Source organism: Lissotriton vulgaris, chromosome 1_1 (assembly GCF_964263255.1).
Source record: "Lissotriton vulgaris chromosome 1_1, aLisVul1.2, whole genome shotgun sequence".
Lineage (NCBI taxonomy): Eukaryota > Metazoa > Chordata > Amphibia > Caudata > Salamandridae > Lissotriton > Lissotriton vulgaris.
The window spans coordinates 311,462,287-311,478,043 of record NC_141685.1 but is presented as its reverse complement, the minus strand read 5'-3'; the positions used below and the strand labels follow the sequence as shown (position 1 = coordinate 311,478,043).

The 15,757-nt window shown below is 41.5% G+C and overlaps 1 protein-coding gene across 1 annotated transcript in view; it reads right to left on the bottom strand.

The window, feature by feature from the left end:
- Positions 1-15,757, bottom strand: part of LOC147747101 (vitamin D3 hydroxylase-associated protein-like) — a 374,791-nt gene that overhangs the window by 68,815 nt on the left and 290,219 nt on the right. The window lies entirely within an intron of this gene.

Below are 15,757 nucleotides of genomic sequence, written 5' to 3'. Positions count from 1 at the left end.
GTTACACCCTACAAATTTAAACCCCTTAGGCCTATGATTAATACAGCAATATATTGTAAGTTTTAAATCACAGGAATGCAAGAATACTTCTTATATACCAGAAATGTTGTTAATACAATTCACGAGAAGTATATAGTTACATTAGATGCTTTACATCTGTAAAGTGTTCATGATGTGGATTTTTATCGTGGTATGCACTTATGTTCCAAATTATATAAATGTAAGAACATTCCGAATATAACTTAAATGTTTCTAAAATGACTTATGAGAATTATATACCTACATTAGATGCTGTAAATCAAAACAATGTTTATGATGTAGATATTTATTGCGATAATCATCCATTTCCCCATAAGTTCAGAAACAGAAACATATGATTGCGAAGTAGGACTCTAAATTCGATACGCTGTACCTGTATACAATATCTCTGGTAACCTGAGATCGAAGGGTTAATGTTAACTTGAGTTTCTTTGTGAATTCCAGTCCTGGTTTACATCACTGTCACTAACGAATATCTTTGGCAACTCTAAAATCTAAGGGTTAATGTTAACTCTAGTCGCTTTGTAAAGTCCAGTCTGAGGTTTACAACACTCTCCCCATCACGTCGTTTACGAGTGCGTGGTCACATGAAATGCGTGAAGTTTGGCTAAATGAGACTCCGTAACGGCCAGAACTCAAGTATTCCCGATTTATTCCGTGTAGGAAAGAGAGCCGTTCCTCTGACCCCAAAACAGTAAGTAGGATTCAGTTCCACCGTGCTCGCGTCAATAACTTGCCTGACACAAGAACCACCTACATTAATACATTTCTATCATGTTTTTAAAAATAGCGCACTTAGCCGTTTAATTCCCTTTTTTGTGCACCCCACATCGATGCAAATTGTTTATATCGCATGTTATTCGTAACACTCGTTTTCTACCTGAGTGTATGAGAGGCCATGCTCTAAGCATTTCTCGTGGCTTTGACAAATAAGCGTGCACTTCAAGTTCACTTTTCATGAAAATATAGCGGTTATGCTCACCTCAATTGAGCTTTGTTATTCATAACACTTGTTTCCATTTTGAATGTATGAGAGGCTGTGCTCTAAGCATTTTTCTTGGCCCCGACAATAAGTGTGCACTTCAAATTCACTTTTCATGAAAATATAGCGGCTAGCCTCATTTCAATTGAGCGGTTGTGTCTAACTTTACAGAGAAGACCTATTTATCTAAATTCACAGATGGAATAGAGTCTAGACATTCGGTATAAGCATTGACTTCTATAGCCCTGTCTAATGCATGCAATAATTCCTTTTTTAACAATTCTGCACAAATATAAGGCGCATTTATTAAATCGCCACTGTTTTAAAAACAAACCTGAATCTACAAAGAGCCTGATTTAAGTCTTCCTTCCTGTTATCGCAGGTGAACGCAAAGCGGCACTTTAACGAGTGATTTTCAGATTCTCCGCCGGCTGTTGGATGAATCGTATGCATAAATTGCACAAGGTACGTACGAATAGCAATACGTCCTAATCTTAAATGATGGTTTAAATTTTGATAGTCAATCGTAGTAAATATGGAACCTCACTTACAGATTTCGTGAAGTGAATGACCCCTGAGGAGTGAATACCTCTGAGAAGTGAATATTGTCGGCTGACAGATCCTCCTACCCTCGTCTCAGAAATAGACGGAGGTCTTTGATCCCTACAGGTGAGATAACCAAATGGTTACACTCTTACCACCCAGCATATTAGAACACACCTAAGATGCTAAAAGCTTTTCCTTTCCCCCATAGGTTGTCCAGTCGTATTTCTAGTCCTGATGAAGACCTGAGCTGGTTGCGAAAAACAAGCACCGTAACATAGGGTCGAAACGTCGACGTAGTTTTACCCATCAGTCCCTATTAAGTTTCAACCACAACTAGAAAAGTGTAATAGGGTTGTAACCAATGTATAGTGATTTTTGGACTGGTTTTTAATCGTCATTATGTATGTTTATTTGTGAATTGTAGTAAATGTCACTGTTTGACTTCCATGCACCTAAACACGTGTAAGCCAACTGTTTGTTTTTTGATGAACTTTGTTTAGGACAACCCTTTAAGTTTATGTACATCAGTGTCTTTTGTATAACTAATGATTTGTAAAATAATGAATATACAGGATTGAATCAAAAAAATGGTGTGTTCGCTTAGTTTTTAATTGGATATTTGTAATTTCAAAGTAACACTGCAAATATCATCTGTCTTAAGGACAAACAAAGCAATTGTTTTTCTTCCCAACACAACCATTGTTTCATATATATACTTAGAACCCAGGTTCTGAGGGTCACAGGGCCACCCCATTATAACTAATGAAACTTATCTCCAAGGCATGAGTGTACAGTATGTGCAACCTCACTCACAGCAACCCAATGTTATCACCACAAATAAACTCAACACAAGTTTTTATAAAACGAGTATAATCTTTATATATGAAGATATACGATATGGCCACACGATACAAAATCAACATATAAGAATGGGTAGTATTCCTTCTGGTGGATTGGTAGGTTCTAATCCCAACCACCACTTCTAAACAACAGTTAAGCTCACTTCTAACTGTTTTCAAAAGGTTAGGCAAGTCGTATTGCTAGAATCACACACGTTGCAAAAGAAAACAAATACTGTAATGCGTAACGATCTTCTCTGGTACTGTGTAGTTCGACACAGTCTCCCACCGCACCCTAATACGCAGACTCTACGATGCAGGAATCCAGGACAAGGCCCTCGACTGGATCTGCTCCTTCCTCTCCGGCAGGACGCAGCGGGTCAGACTCCCCCCTTTCCTCTCAGACCCCACACCTACCACCTGCGGAGTCCCCCAGGGCTCCTCCCTCAGCCCGACGCTCTTCAACGTCTACATGGCTCCACTTGCCACCATTGTCAGAACCTACGGACTCAACACCGTGTCATACGCAGACGACACCCAGCTCATCCTCTCCCTATCCAACGAGCCCAACACCGCCAGATGCAACTTTTGAGAAGGCATGGAAGCCGTCGCCAAATGGATGAAAAACAGCTGCCTACAACTAAACACCAACAAAACAGAAGTACTCATCATGGGCCCAAACCCCGACACCTGGAGCGACACCTGGTGGCCCACCGCCCTCGGAAACCCGCCAACCCACACAGACCACGCACGTAACCTGGGAATCATCCTGGACTCCGAGCTCAAAATGGACCAACAGATCAACTCCACTTCATCTTCCTGCTTCCACACCCTCCGCCTCCTTCGTAAGACTTTCAAATGGATCCCCCTCGAACACCGAAAGACAGTCACTCACCCCCTGGTCACCAGCAGACTCGACTACGGCAACGCACTCAACGCCGGAATAAACAAAAACCTAATCCGCAAGCTACAGAACATTCAGAACACCGCCGCAAGACTGGTCCTCAACCTGCCAAAACACTGCCACATCTCCCAGCACCTGCGCACACCCCACTGGCTCCCCGTCGAGGCGAGAATCACCTTTAAGATGCTCACCCACGCACACAAGGCCCTCCACGGCACCGGACCAGCATACCTGAACAGCTGACTCAAATTCCACGCACCCCAAAGGACCCTACGATCAGCCCAGCTTTCCTACGCCGTGGTCCCTCGCACCAGAAAGACCAGATCGGGAGGCCGCTCCTTCTCCTTCCTCGCGGCCAAAGCATGGAACGCCCTTCTGCTCCACCTCAGACAGACAACATCGCTCCCCATCTTCGCAAGAAACCTCAAAACCTGGCTCTTCGACAGATCCCCTCCTTGATGGAATGGAACCTGCACCCCACCTCCCCCCTACCCCTAGTGCCTTGAGACCCTCACGGGTGAGTAGTCACGCTTTAACAAACTCCTGATTGATTGATTTCATAGTAGAGAAACAATGCCATGCATAGCGCCACAGTCATGTACTTTGCAATAGAAGGAATAATGCAATGCATATCACTACCAGCATGCCATGTGCAAGGAAGAAACAAAGCAACACTTCACGCTACAATCATGTACTGTGCAAACAAGAAATAATGCACTGTGCCAAGTTATAATCAGATATTGTGCAATGAAGAAATAATGCAATGCGCCACTTTACAATCATGTACGCTGCAAGGGAAAAATAATGCAGTGCGTAGCGCACCCAGCATGTAATTCATCAGGCACAAATACGGTCTGGTGTCATACGACAGCTCGATAGTTCATTAGCAGCAATAATGAAGAGTGTAATGCAACAGTCTAGGGGCTCTGTTAACAGTGCCCCCAATATGGATCAATGATGACACAAAAGTACCACTTCTCACTCTGGCCCCAGTACTGCCCCTTCTTAGGCCAGCATGGGCCTAGATCTGAGCCGAAGCAACAGGCTTGCGCAGCTGACAGAAGCGAGAGGCCGAGAGAGTGTCCCTCCGGGCCTGCACCCCACCCCAGGTGGTGATCCATGTTACCTTGGGGGGCGCAACCCCACTCTCCTCCCCTCCTTTTGCAACTTGGACCTTGATCCAGAACTCTGTCAATAGGTACAGCTATATTTGGTATGCCTGTTTGAAGCACACATCAAAGAATGTGTTGCTTTTTGGAGGTACCATAGTGAGATGTGAATTAAATTAGCCGGCTCCCCTGAGGGAATACCTAAATAGGTTTAGGTATAAAAACATTTCTTCCTTGGTGACTCTGTACCCCAATGGATTTCAAAGATGACAATAATACAAACAAGGGTCTTTTCTGTGCACTTTTATAAATGGCAGATATGTAGAGCGATTTTTTGGTGTTCTGCCAGCTAAAGCTAGTGAATTGAGTGTATTTTGGCTTCCGGAAAATAAAACAGTTTGCTGGGCTGTTTTTTTGCAGTCTTTTGGAATACTATTGAGAAGGTCTTCTTGTTAATATGACTTACAACTAGTATTTACAAAAAGTTTGGTTTAAGTACAGTCTGTGGGCTGTCCTTTGTTTCTGTCCTAAGTGTTGAACTGTGGGTTAATCGTGTGTTTAAATGTCTATGTGGTTGGTGGTTTTCCCATTAGTACTTCTGTGAGTAAATAGCGATTGCGCTAATTGTGAAATAATGGCTAGCCTTAAGCGCGCTGTATCATGTGTTATGAGTGTATGACCCCTTCTGTATATGTCTGGAATGAGCTCAATGTGTTTGTTTGGGTTTTCTTGCTGTGCATAATGTCATTTAATTAATATTAAATAAAAATAATTCAAATCTAGAAATGAACCATATGATATTCTAAATAACTGCATGTTAATATTAAATTGATAGAGTAAGCAACTATGCATATGTACAAACTGCCAATGCTTAAAAGATAAAATTAGAAATCACATTGAATAGGAATAAAATAGGCCTCAAATACGAAATTGTGTTTTGCAATAAATGAACAATTCTAAGATGTTACAACAGTTTCCTTAGATACATTGTGTTAGATTATAAACAAGCAAACACGTCATCTGAGTAAATTGGATGTTGCTGAACCAAAACACATTATAGAACATGCATTGAAATGCCTCAGTTTTAAATAGACTGCCACCATGCTTACATTTCAACACTAAAAAATCTTTCCAACAGCTGTGTTTTAACTGCCGCTGAGCAACAGCTGTTTTGGTTATAGGCCATGGTGAGACAGGAATGATGACTCAGCTAGGATTTTGTAAGTTAAACAAGGGGTAAAATCCTGCATTTCAGAATGCTGTTTTAAAAAGTTACAAAAATAAGGTTCATTATTTTGGATAACAGGAAAACATTTAAAGTAGGGATTACCTTTCTTAAGGCCTTTTTACATAAGCACATTCTTGGTTCTGATGTGAAATAATGATTGTCCTTTTAAAAAAGTGGCGCAAAATGTTTCATGTTTCAAGTTAGGCTTCTGTGCTTAGGCTTATGAATGAATGCGTCTAAATATGATAGGAAAAGCAAACTCCATTCCTTGCCTATGTGGAATTATCAGGATGATTGGTTTTTATTAAAAAAAATAATAATTATTAAAATAATTATTAAAAAAATAAGTGCTTTTAAATTCATTTTTTAATATTTATAAAGCTTAATACTCATTCTGTGAGCTCCTAGAATTAAAATTAAATTTAAGTTGTGTTGTACCGCATAATGAGGAAATTTGCTTATGAAATATCACTCTGCTCAGGCGTGAAAAACTCATTTTTATAAGGGTATATATTAAATAGTTCTGATTTCCCATTCCTGGGCTAGCTAGAGAACACTCTGGGGATTCCTATTATGCAAAAAAATCATATGATATTGATTTTTAAGTGCCCCAAATATCTAAGTCGAAATTGGGCAAAATTCACTAATTTTAAAACAAATTCTGCATTCAGAGCAGCTTTTAAAGTGCCTTAGGCTTCACTAAATGCATACATTTAGGTATAAAACAAATAGTGGACCTCTATATTGTTAGACAAGTATACTGCACACTGCTTATAATTGAAAATAAATATAAAAAACCAGCAGAAGTTATTTTTTCTTTAACTCTAAACTGACAAACAGGGGGATAAGTGCTTTCCAGCTTTCTGTCTCTAGTGTGACTTTGAATTGGGCAAGCCACATGGAAAATTTGCACACAGAATAGGACAGCTGGGAAGACTTAAAAGTTAGTTCTATATTTAGAAGCCTGGCAGGGCTCCCAGAGCAAGGTTTGCTTTGACATTTTGACATCTGAAACTTTTTGAAAGACAAGATTGCAGCGCAGGGAAAGAAGGAGTTGTGCTTATTTTTTGTTGGCAAAAGCAAGTTTTTATGCACACATATGAATATACCACAATACAATTGCATATGTGAGCTTGGCAATATATACAGCACTAATGCTTTTAGTTTGGCGCTTACTAGGGCTGAGCCAATGGGATTTAGGTTGACTTCATTTGCCCTTATATTACAACTAGTATACTTACTAAAGGGATTTGAGGTTGGGTATTCATGTTTTTAGCTTCAACGTACTATTTACCTTCTATAACTTTGTTTATGCCCAGTTGCTACAATTAGGGGTTGATAGTGTTGACAGAAGTGAAACCTGTTTCAGGTTTCCTACTGTCAAAATGGGGGAAGGAGGCTAGCTCCTCTACAAATTAAGGCTAGGTAAAATGTATGTTGCTCTATCTTTTTCTCTTTTTTTTTTTAGCCGGTCTAAGTTGTCTGTGAAATACCAATGAGACATTTAATTGGCTATTCAGTAATACTGTTTTAAACATTGTTAGCATTAATTAAATGAATAAGTATATATGTTAGGTTACTGGCCATCCTGTTTGATGAAATTATGACATTATAAATAGTCTAGATTGTTTGATCTTTAAGGGGAACTAGATGTGGGTAGTTTTTGTTCTAAAAGTCTTAGGTGATAACACCATTATTGTATGTTATTCTCATGCTACATAGTTTTGCAGGGGCATTGCTAGCTTTTATTAGCTAGTCTGTGTAAATAAATGGACAGTCCTTATTAGAGCTGATGTTACATAGTTTAGATCATGAAAAGTAGAACGCAGGGAAGATGCCAATGTGATCCTTAGCAAAAAAAATGTTTTGAAAAAAATGTTGTTTTATAGCTAAGAAACCCTGTTAAAGTAGCAGTTTTAGATTTTCCTGTTGCTCCTATAATACGAAAGCATGGTCCTAAGCGTACAATGTAGGTGCTTTTATTAAGAAGAATCATTTTAGAAGAGTCTGCAGTCTTGTACAAGTAGTTTAATATCTATGAGTAAAAGTGTAGAATATTTTTCTTTTTTTATCTTGAGGGTTTTCAGATTAGTACACAGGAATACACCAATGTAAGGATTTAGGGTATGTCTGTGTTGTTTTTCTCTTTTCCTCACAATTTAGTAAATGAACACACTTCCTTGGCTGCTTGGGATTGGGTGATGTATTACTCTTGTCAGTTCACCAAAGAGTTCCTTGTATACTTGCCAATAGGTCTAGGCTGCTGGTTACTCTCTCATTGATAAATGAAAGTGTTATTGGGTGCCTTGCTAATATATAGGGCGTCCCAAGACTAGGAAGTATTCTGAGACTATCCTTCTGTTGAAAGACTGTTTCTGTGCCTTGTCTAAAGACCTTTTGTTCTGTCCACCAATAGATATTTGCTTCCTTACAACCATTGCCAGAGGGGTCCGGACATCAGATTCAGCCGGGGGAGTCAGCGTCAGCACCAGTCCAGCTTGAAGCCAAAGTGAAGATAATCAGCACAGACATTGCTGGCAACCAGGACCTCAGTGAAGGCGGAAGCCCTGAGATGAATTGTGTACCCCTGCCACTGTCTTGGGCGAAAGACGGGGTCACAAATACGTTTTTGATGCCCAGCTGAGAGTCACAGACCGACCAGAATGGCGAGGAGGCTGTGCTTGAGGTGACAGCTTTTGAAACAAGGGTTGCTTCAGAGATCCTAGCATCAGGCCTCTGAATTCTGGTCCCAAAGTGAATGTAAGTTTGCTCCTTTGTTTGTTGGTCAAGAGATACCTGAGCATACTGGATGCAATGTGTGGCCCCAACGAATGGGCAGTGCACCAGCAGAGCAATACAGGAGTTAGGGAAGGACTTGAGTTCAGGGTACAGGTGCTGTGTCTCTGGTGCCCGTTAGATTGAAGTGAAGAAAACTGGTGCACTGCCTGAGACACTGGACAGGATCGATAAGAGCATTTGCCCTGGTGGGTGACTGCCCTATCCTAAAAGAAGAGACTTTTTCCTTGAAACTGGGCTGTGATTCTTGAGTTGCGAGTTGTGCAGCTCCACCGTGGAAACAAGAGCCTGCCTGTGAGGCTCAAATGGACACAGGGAGGAAACTCCCCTCTGGTTGGTTGTACAGCGGCTTCAATTTCCCCAAAGACTTCTTTTTCGCGGTCCGGTCTCTCAGTCCCGCACCCGGCCGGGACTGAGAGACCGGACCGCGATTGAATGGATTAGCAGCACCAACAACAGACACTTGGCGGGAGTGTCGAGGGAGCATTTTCAAACAACGGTGTTTGCCCCATGCGTTATCCATCAATTTTGGGGCATAATTAAAGATAAATAGAGTGAAAACACCAGCCAAATACATAAAGTGGTTCTGCGCCGTGGGTGTTGGTGATGTAAAGACCCCCAGACTAAAGTGACTATTAGAGAGTTTACGGTCCTGATGAGAACTCCGTAACAAAAAGGGAGTTTGAAACGCCTAGACCTTATTTTTGAACCATAAGACCATCTAAAATTACGTGTACATTAGACTGATTTATCTCGCAAATAGGATACTATGGTTCTTGTAGAAATTGTATAAAAAATGTACAGATAAAATATTTTTGCTACCAAATCTTGAGAGTGTGAATGTGTGGAGTGTGAGAATCTTAGAAAGAATGTGTATGAATGAATCCCAGGGGTATAATGTTGAATATGTATATATATGTTGATTCTATGTTTTTTTGAAATGTTTTTCTTTTGAAATGAAAAAATCCGCTTGAACAAATGAAAAAATGAAATAAAAATAAAAATCAAAAAGATTAATTCACAAAGATTAAAATGTTGCCTTCATAGTGTTTTATTCGTATGTAGGCATTAGAAACAGAGACTTTGATTGAGACTGGCATCATTGGCAATTGTTTTGTATTATAGACTATGTAACCCTAAGCATATATAAGGCCTTTGTTTTCTGTACTCCTTAGACTGCCTCATTCATTTGCTAAGGCTTCTGTGTGACGTGGTCTCCCTCATCTGAGGTGAATAAATGCATTCTTTTTATATTTCAGCTTCTTGCCAATTTCTTCTTTGTTAGTTTAAAAGGACCAGGTATCAGTGAGACCCCTAAGAAGGTTTCTATGTTCTTCAATATGCAAATCAGTCTTGACCCTGTTCCCCATGGGAACAGTCCAGCTGAAACTGCAGGGCCATTTCAGGTTGGACTGTTCCCAGGAGGTACAAGGTCAACACTGATTTGCATACGGCTGGGTCTAAAGAAGGGAGGCATGGTGACAAAAGAACAATACATTTAACCCAGATCTCTTGACTGGGGGTGAATATTTTGATCTGTTCTGCTTTCCGCCCATCATTTGTGTGTCTTTTGCTTTCTCGCCAGAAGTGCGCCGGGTATGCCCAGACGTGGGACCTTGGCTCACTTTGGCACTGGATTCAAGCTTTTCTGGTGAAACCCCAATACAAGTCCTAGGATGCTTGCTTCCCATCCAGGGAGGACCTGCCTTGGCAGTTTGGGCTGGAATGCTCTCATGAGGAACAGGGTTAAGACTGATTTGCATATGGCTGGGTTTAAACTGGGATGGCATGGTGAGCAAAAGAACAATGGAGTTAACTAATATCTTTTGACTGGGGGGAATGTTTTGATTTGTTCTGCATTCCGTCCATCATTTGTGTCTTTTTCTTTTAGAAAGTTGACATTTTCTGGTACTAACGATTTGGTACCTGAAGACTCTTCCCTAGGTCACATGACAATGAATAGTGTGCTGTTGCCCTTTGTGTATTTCTCCCAGGCAGTGAGCTAAAGGGGGACTAGGTGTTGGCAGGATAGGACCGCCTGTCAGAATGGATGCGGCAGAACTGTTCCTTGTCCCATTTACATTTCGAAGGGTCTGCCTCCAGCACAATCAGAAATAACTTGACACCAGTCAGTCAACCTAGACATCTTGGAACCTGGGCAGGGGATTGAGTGGACATTTCCAGAACAAGATGTAAAAAAACGTAGATGTTTGTCCCATTTCAAAGGGTGGCGCCAAGTATAAATATTGGACCTTCAAACCAATTCTTCTGATCACTCCTGGACCAGCAGAGAAACCCCAGAATGACTCCCTTATACTTCAGAAGACTGCCCTACTGCTCGAGGCCTGCTTTGTACCTCAGAGGACTACCTCTGAGGTACAAAGTACAAAAATGCCATTTTTGTGGGATTCAATTGAGAATTTATCTGAATGTTGAGATTGAGATTGTTAATTTACCACTTGATGTGTTCCCTCTTTAGTGGAGTTTTTCTACCCACATCATGTATACGAACAGCACTCCATTGCGATTGGCTATAACTATCGACTTTGTCCCGGTCTCGTGCGACTAAATGCCCACATTCGACGCTTTGATCTTTAAGTACTATTTTTCACTAAAAACTAAAAAAAACATATGTCCGGTTCTAGTGATTGGATTTAATTCATTAAGGTGTCATTGCATTTAAGGCAATGTTCTCTATTTTTCCAAATTGGTGTGGGAATTTTATTCTGTTGTGTTTTGACTTGATTATTGTTTGAGTGCTGCAGAAATACTTTACACATTGCCTTTAAGTTAAAGCTTGGCTAAAGCTTGGCTTTTGTGCCAGGCTGCCAAAGGGTTAAGCACAGGTTAATTTAGTGACTTTTTTGCTCTTCACACTGGCAAGGATTGCGGTTGGTGCATGAGGAGGGTTAGCACACCAGAAATTTACTACATTACCCACCAATCTGGATAACCCAGTGGATAGCTAAGACCAGGCCAATTCCATTTTCCGCAACAAGTATTGTAGGGCTCACGAGCATCACGAAAGACTGGGCTTCAGTTCAGCCAATGTTTGGACTGGAAACCTTTTAGATACATGGATATAGAAGGCTCAGTCAGTTTTCTAGAAATATACTCCTACTTGGGATGAGGAAATGACAATTGGGGGTGAAGATACTCCAGTCAGGTCCGTCATGGACAGGGCCTGTCCCTCATTGGCTGGAAATTTACCAGGATTATGTAATTGGATGTGATGTTTAAGCTGCTAGTGACATATTGGTCTTTGGCAATATGATATGTCAATCCCAGAGATTGGGACAGGTCAGTCATGAAATTTGTGCCTTGTCAGTCAAGGCAGAAAGGTCCCAGACAGGCAACAGGGATCTGTCAAGGGTAATGAGATGTGCCAATTTTGTGTTGCGTGTTTATCTAGGTTCCTGATCGATACTGTGACCTTATGCCCCTATTCGGCTATAAATCCATTTATTCCCTATATTGGCATAACCGTTCAAGTGCGATATTCAGAAAGTCATCTCTGGCCTCACACGAACAGAGCCACATTCCAGCATAGTTCTCTGCCACTTCCTTTGCAACCAATTAGTGCAATGACAGAGCAGAAGTCACTATCTGATATTCCTAGATTAACACTCAGAGTTCTTCAACAAGATAAAAACTCAGCAAACCTGGAAATCCCCGCTTGCTGTGTTTTGATTAGTAATGGAACTCTAATGAGCAACTGATAGCTATCTCTTCCTAGTGACATCTTTAATTGACGTCTTATGTCCAGCAAACATGCGTCAAACCAGGCACCTGTCAGGTATAAATACTACCAATGTTGCCTTAAGCAATTGCTGGTGTCCCATTGCTGTTGTATGCTGTATGCAGTACGCTGATGCTGCTGCTGTCCCTTTGGTGGTGAAGCTATTGATACCATTATCGCTGCTAAAGCGCGAACGATGGTGTGGTGAGCTTAGGAGCTGAACAGCCGTCCCTCTGCGAAGAGCCCAGCAGATGCCAAGCTGCCCGCGGACGCTGTCCCCCCTCCTTCCTCGACGCGCTGAAGAGAGACGCTGCATTTCTTCTGCGGAGAAATCCAGCTCCAGCGTTTCTAGTCTGCCCTCGCGGGTGACTGGGATACCGAGTGCCTCCTGAAGGAGATACCAGACCTCCATCATTCTATTCAGAGGTATGGTGTTGACTAAACCCTTAGATGAGAATTCTTGAAGCAAACCTTGGCAAAACCAACTTAACTTAAAGCTACTTACTTACTCCCCTTCCACGTGTTAGGCTTAGGTCAGGCACACTGGGGTAGGCTTAGTTAGAAGCACCAGTTGAGTATTTTAGCCTAATGTATATATGAATGTATATATGTTTTATTACTTTTAAACCATTGTATGGCTAAGAAACCATATCAATGCTTTTACAGTATTATTTCGCAATACTGATCTTACTGTACGTACTTTTTATAATAACAAGTCTTGCAATTGTGGCAATACATTTCTCTTGTACGAGAAGAAAGACTGTTCAATAAATGTTAACCCTTTATTGACAAACGCCCGTCTCTCTATTCTCTACATATTGTGAAAGTAAACTGCACTAACCTGACTGAGTGAAATACATGTCTATTGTTTCACACGACCCTAGAGATTGACTCTTGATCTGAGGAGCAAAGTTGTCATGTTGCACGGTTGTTGGAAAGCTGAATCCCTTCTTGTCTGTGCCAGGGAAGCTGATCACTTCCTATGCAGAGAAGAAAGTTTCCAGTGACCTCTGAGCTAGTTGGTAACACACCCAATTAAGTTTAGCATAGTCAGTGGAGGCCTGGAAGATCCGCACTTCTACGTCGATACTACTGTTTATGTTATTCCAATGCGCAGGGCCTAGTGGGAAACTAGGAACTACACTACATGGCGCCCAAACGTTTGGTAAGGCGATAAACTAACGCAAGACGTTAGAGTAACTCAGTCGTGCATATTTCACACAGACCCCTTTCTCCCGTAAATACTCCAATAGACTTCTGGAGTGGGTGAAAGGTTAAAATCCGCCCAACCTTAGTAGGAAGAGATTCCTATGTTAAGCTCTGGTTTATTCAACCTTGAAGGATACAGTGTTCCAAAATATTGTGCACCTAATCTTTGTCTCCTTGGAGACCAACTCTGCAAAACCTGCATTTATATAATGTCAGACAGTGAAGAGGAAAGGGAAGCAGCTAGGCTGGCAGCCCTACTAATAGAGGAAGACTCGAGTCTCCTACACACAGACCCGGATGCTATTATCATCCCGGTCCACTTAAGAAAATCTATAACGTTAAAACCTATAGAGAACGGACTGACACCTCAAGGTGGTACAGTAATTTTCGTGATAGAGGCTCACGAATATCGGCAGACAGAGGTATTCTATTCATGGATAAACTTTCCAGCGGCAAACGCTACAACAAAAGAGTTTCACTATTATAAAATATAGGAACCTCCGGAAGAGTACGCTCCTTTCGAGGAGATTGAAATTCCACTTAAATTTCAAGAGCACCTGCTCTGGTTTAATGGCGCCCTAAAACATAATGATCACATTACCAGGCTTGGTCCACTAGGTAGACCAGGAGCAACGTGGCCGGTTCTAGCCAGCTACACACCACATCCTGACATTGCAAGAATGTCTAGAGAAGACCTGTTAGTCAAATTAAAATACATAGGCAATTAGTCCAATATGTAATGCGGACTGCAACAGTCCAGCCAGCTGTTAATGTACCACAGCTGACCCCTCATCAGGGGAACACTAATAAAATCACACCACAGAACATACAGTCATGTCTTGGTAAAATACCCGTAAAACGGGAACAAATTCCTCTCCGGTTAGCACAGAAAATCACTCAAATAGAGGCAGTATTTCCTGATACTACCCCTATTGAGAAACACAGAATCTTGACCATCTGCCTTCCTATGGGAATCGCACCACACGTGGAGGACTGCAACACTTGGGGTACAGTCTTTGCTTCCATTTACACAAAAACACACGGTGTTCCGTCTATGGCGGTAATACCAGAAGTGCTAAAACAGATTCAAATTGAATACGGTCCAGAGCCCGCTTTAAATCTTGGTATGAAATTACTGAAAGACTTCAAGCAGGTCTCGGCTATATTACTAGCCAACATTAAAGGAGAAGCAGCATCTGTGGCGATTCGCCAGAAGCTGAAGGAAACAGATATAAAAGATCCAATTGAGCTTGCCAAAATCATAGAAAAATGCTATGAAGAATTAGGTAGAGACAGCTTGGGTGGGAAACCAGTTAAGCCCCAACTGCTGCCACAACTAATTCAAACACTCCTAAAAAGAGCTGGGATGGAAATAAACAATCCACTCCCAAGGAAAAAGTTTTCCAGTCCAGAGGAAGGTCTCCTCGACGGAGGGAAAGAACTCCGACTCGAGAACACCAGTCTCCCCAGCGGGAGCCCTCTGAGAAAAGATATAACCTTAGAAATAGGGATAATCTGAAAAAACCTGATAGATATCAAAGTATTGATACACGTCCCTCTCGATCTTTTCCACAGAAATCGGAAAGAAGAGGACGGTCAGACCCAGGAGAGCACACCAAGTCGAAAGACAAGGAACCTGCTCAGAGTAAAAAATCTCAATTTCAGAAAAAGAAGGTAGCCAGTATTAGAGTAATCAACCATGCCGAGAATACTGAGGACACAGTTGAAAAACGGGGAGTGGGCATTGACAATGTTGGACAGTGCAGCAGAAATCAGTATAGCGCGCAAGATCTTGATGAGTCATCTGGAGACAGTGGACACGAATGAATACATTCAGGTTGAAACTGCCGACACCAGGCTTAGCGAGCCCCATAAAATATACGAAATAACATTGCGTATGGAGGGTGATAAGACTAGGAAAATTAGAGGTCTATTTTGGGATAAACTCTCAAAAGGCTATGATATTCTGTTAGCTGAAAAAGATTGGCCCCCAGAGTTTGTCAGGGAGTGCACTCGTGGCGAAGAAGTGATTATGCCTGCCTTCTCGAATCACATTCTGATTCACAATAAATATACATATGCAAGGAAATGGGCAGTAGCCCAGGCTCCGGCATTGTATAAAAATCATGTATGATGGGATGAGGACTCAACTCCTCACAAAATCCAATTAAAAAGTGAACCAACTGCCCAACGGCAGTATCCCATTAAGCAAGAAGCTAAAACACAGGTCAGGGAGATCTTAGATCAACTTGAGTACCAGGGGGTGATTGAAACATGCACCTCTCAAATGAACAATCCTTTGTTTCCCGTCTCCAAGCCAGACAATTCATATCGTCTAGTTTTGGACTACAGACATCTTAATACAT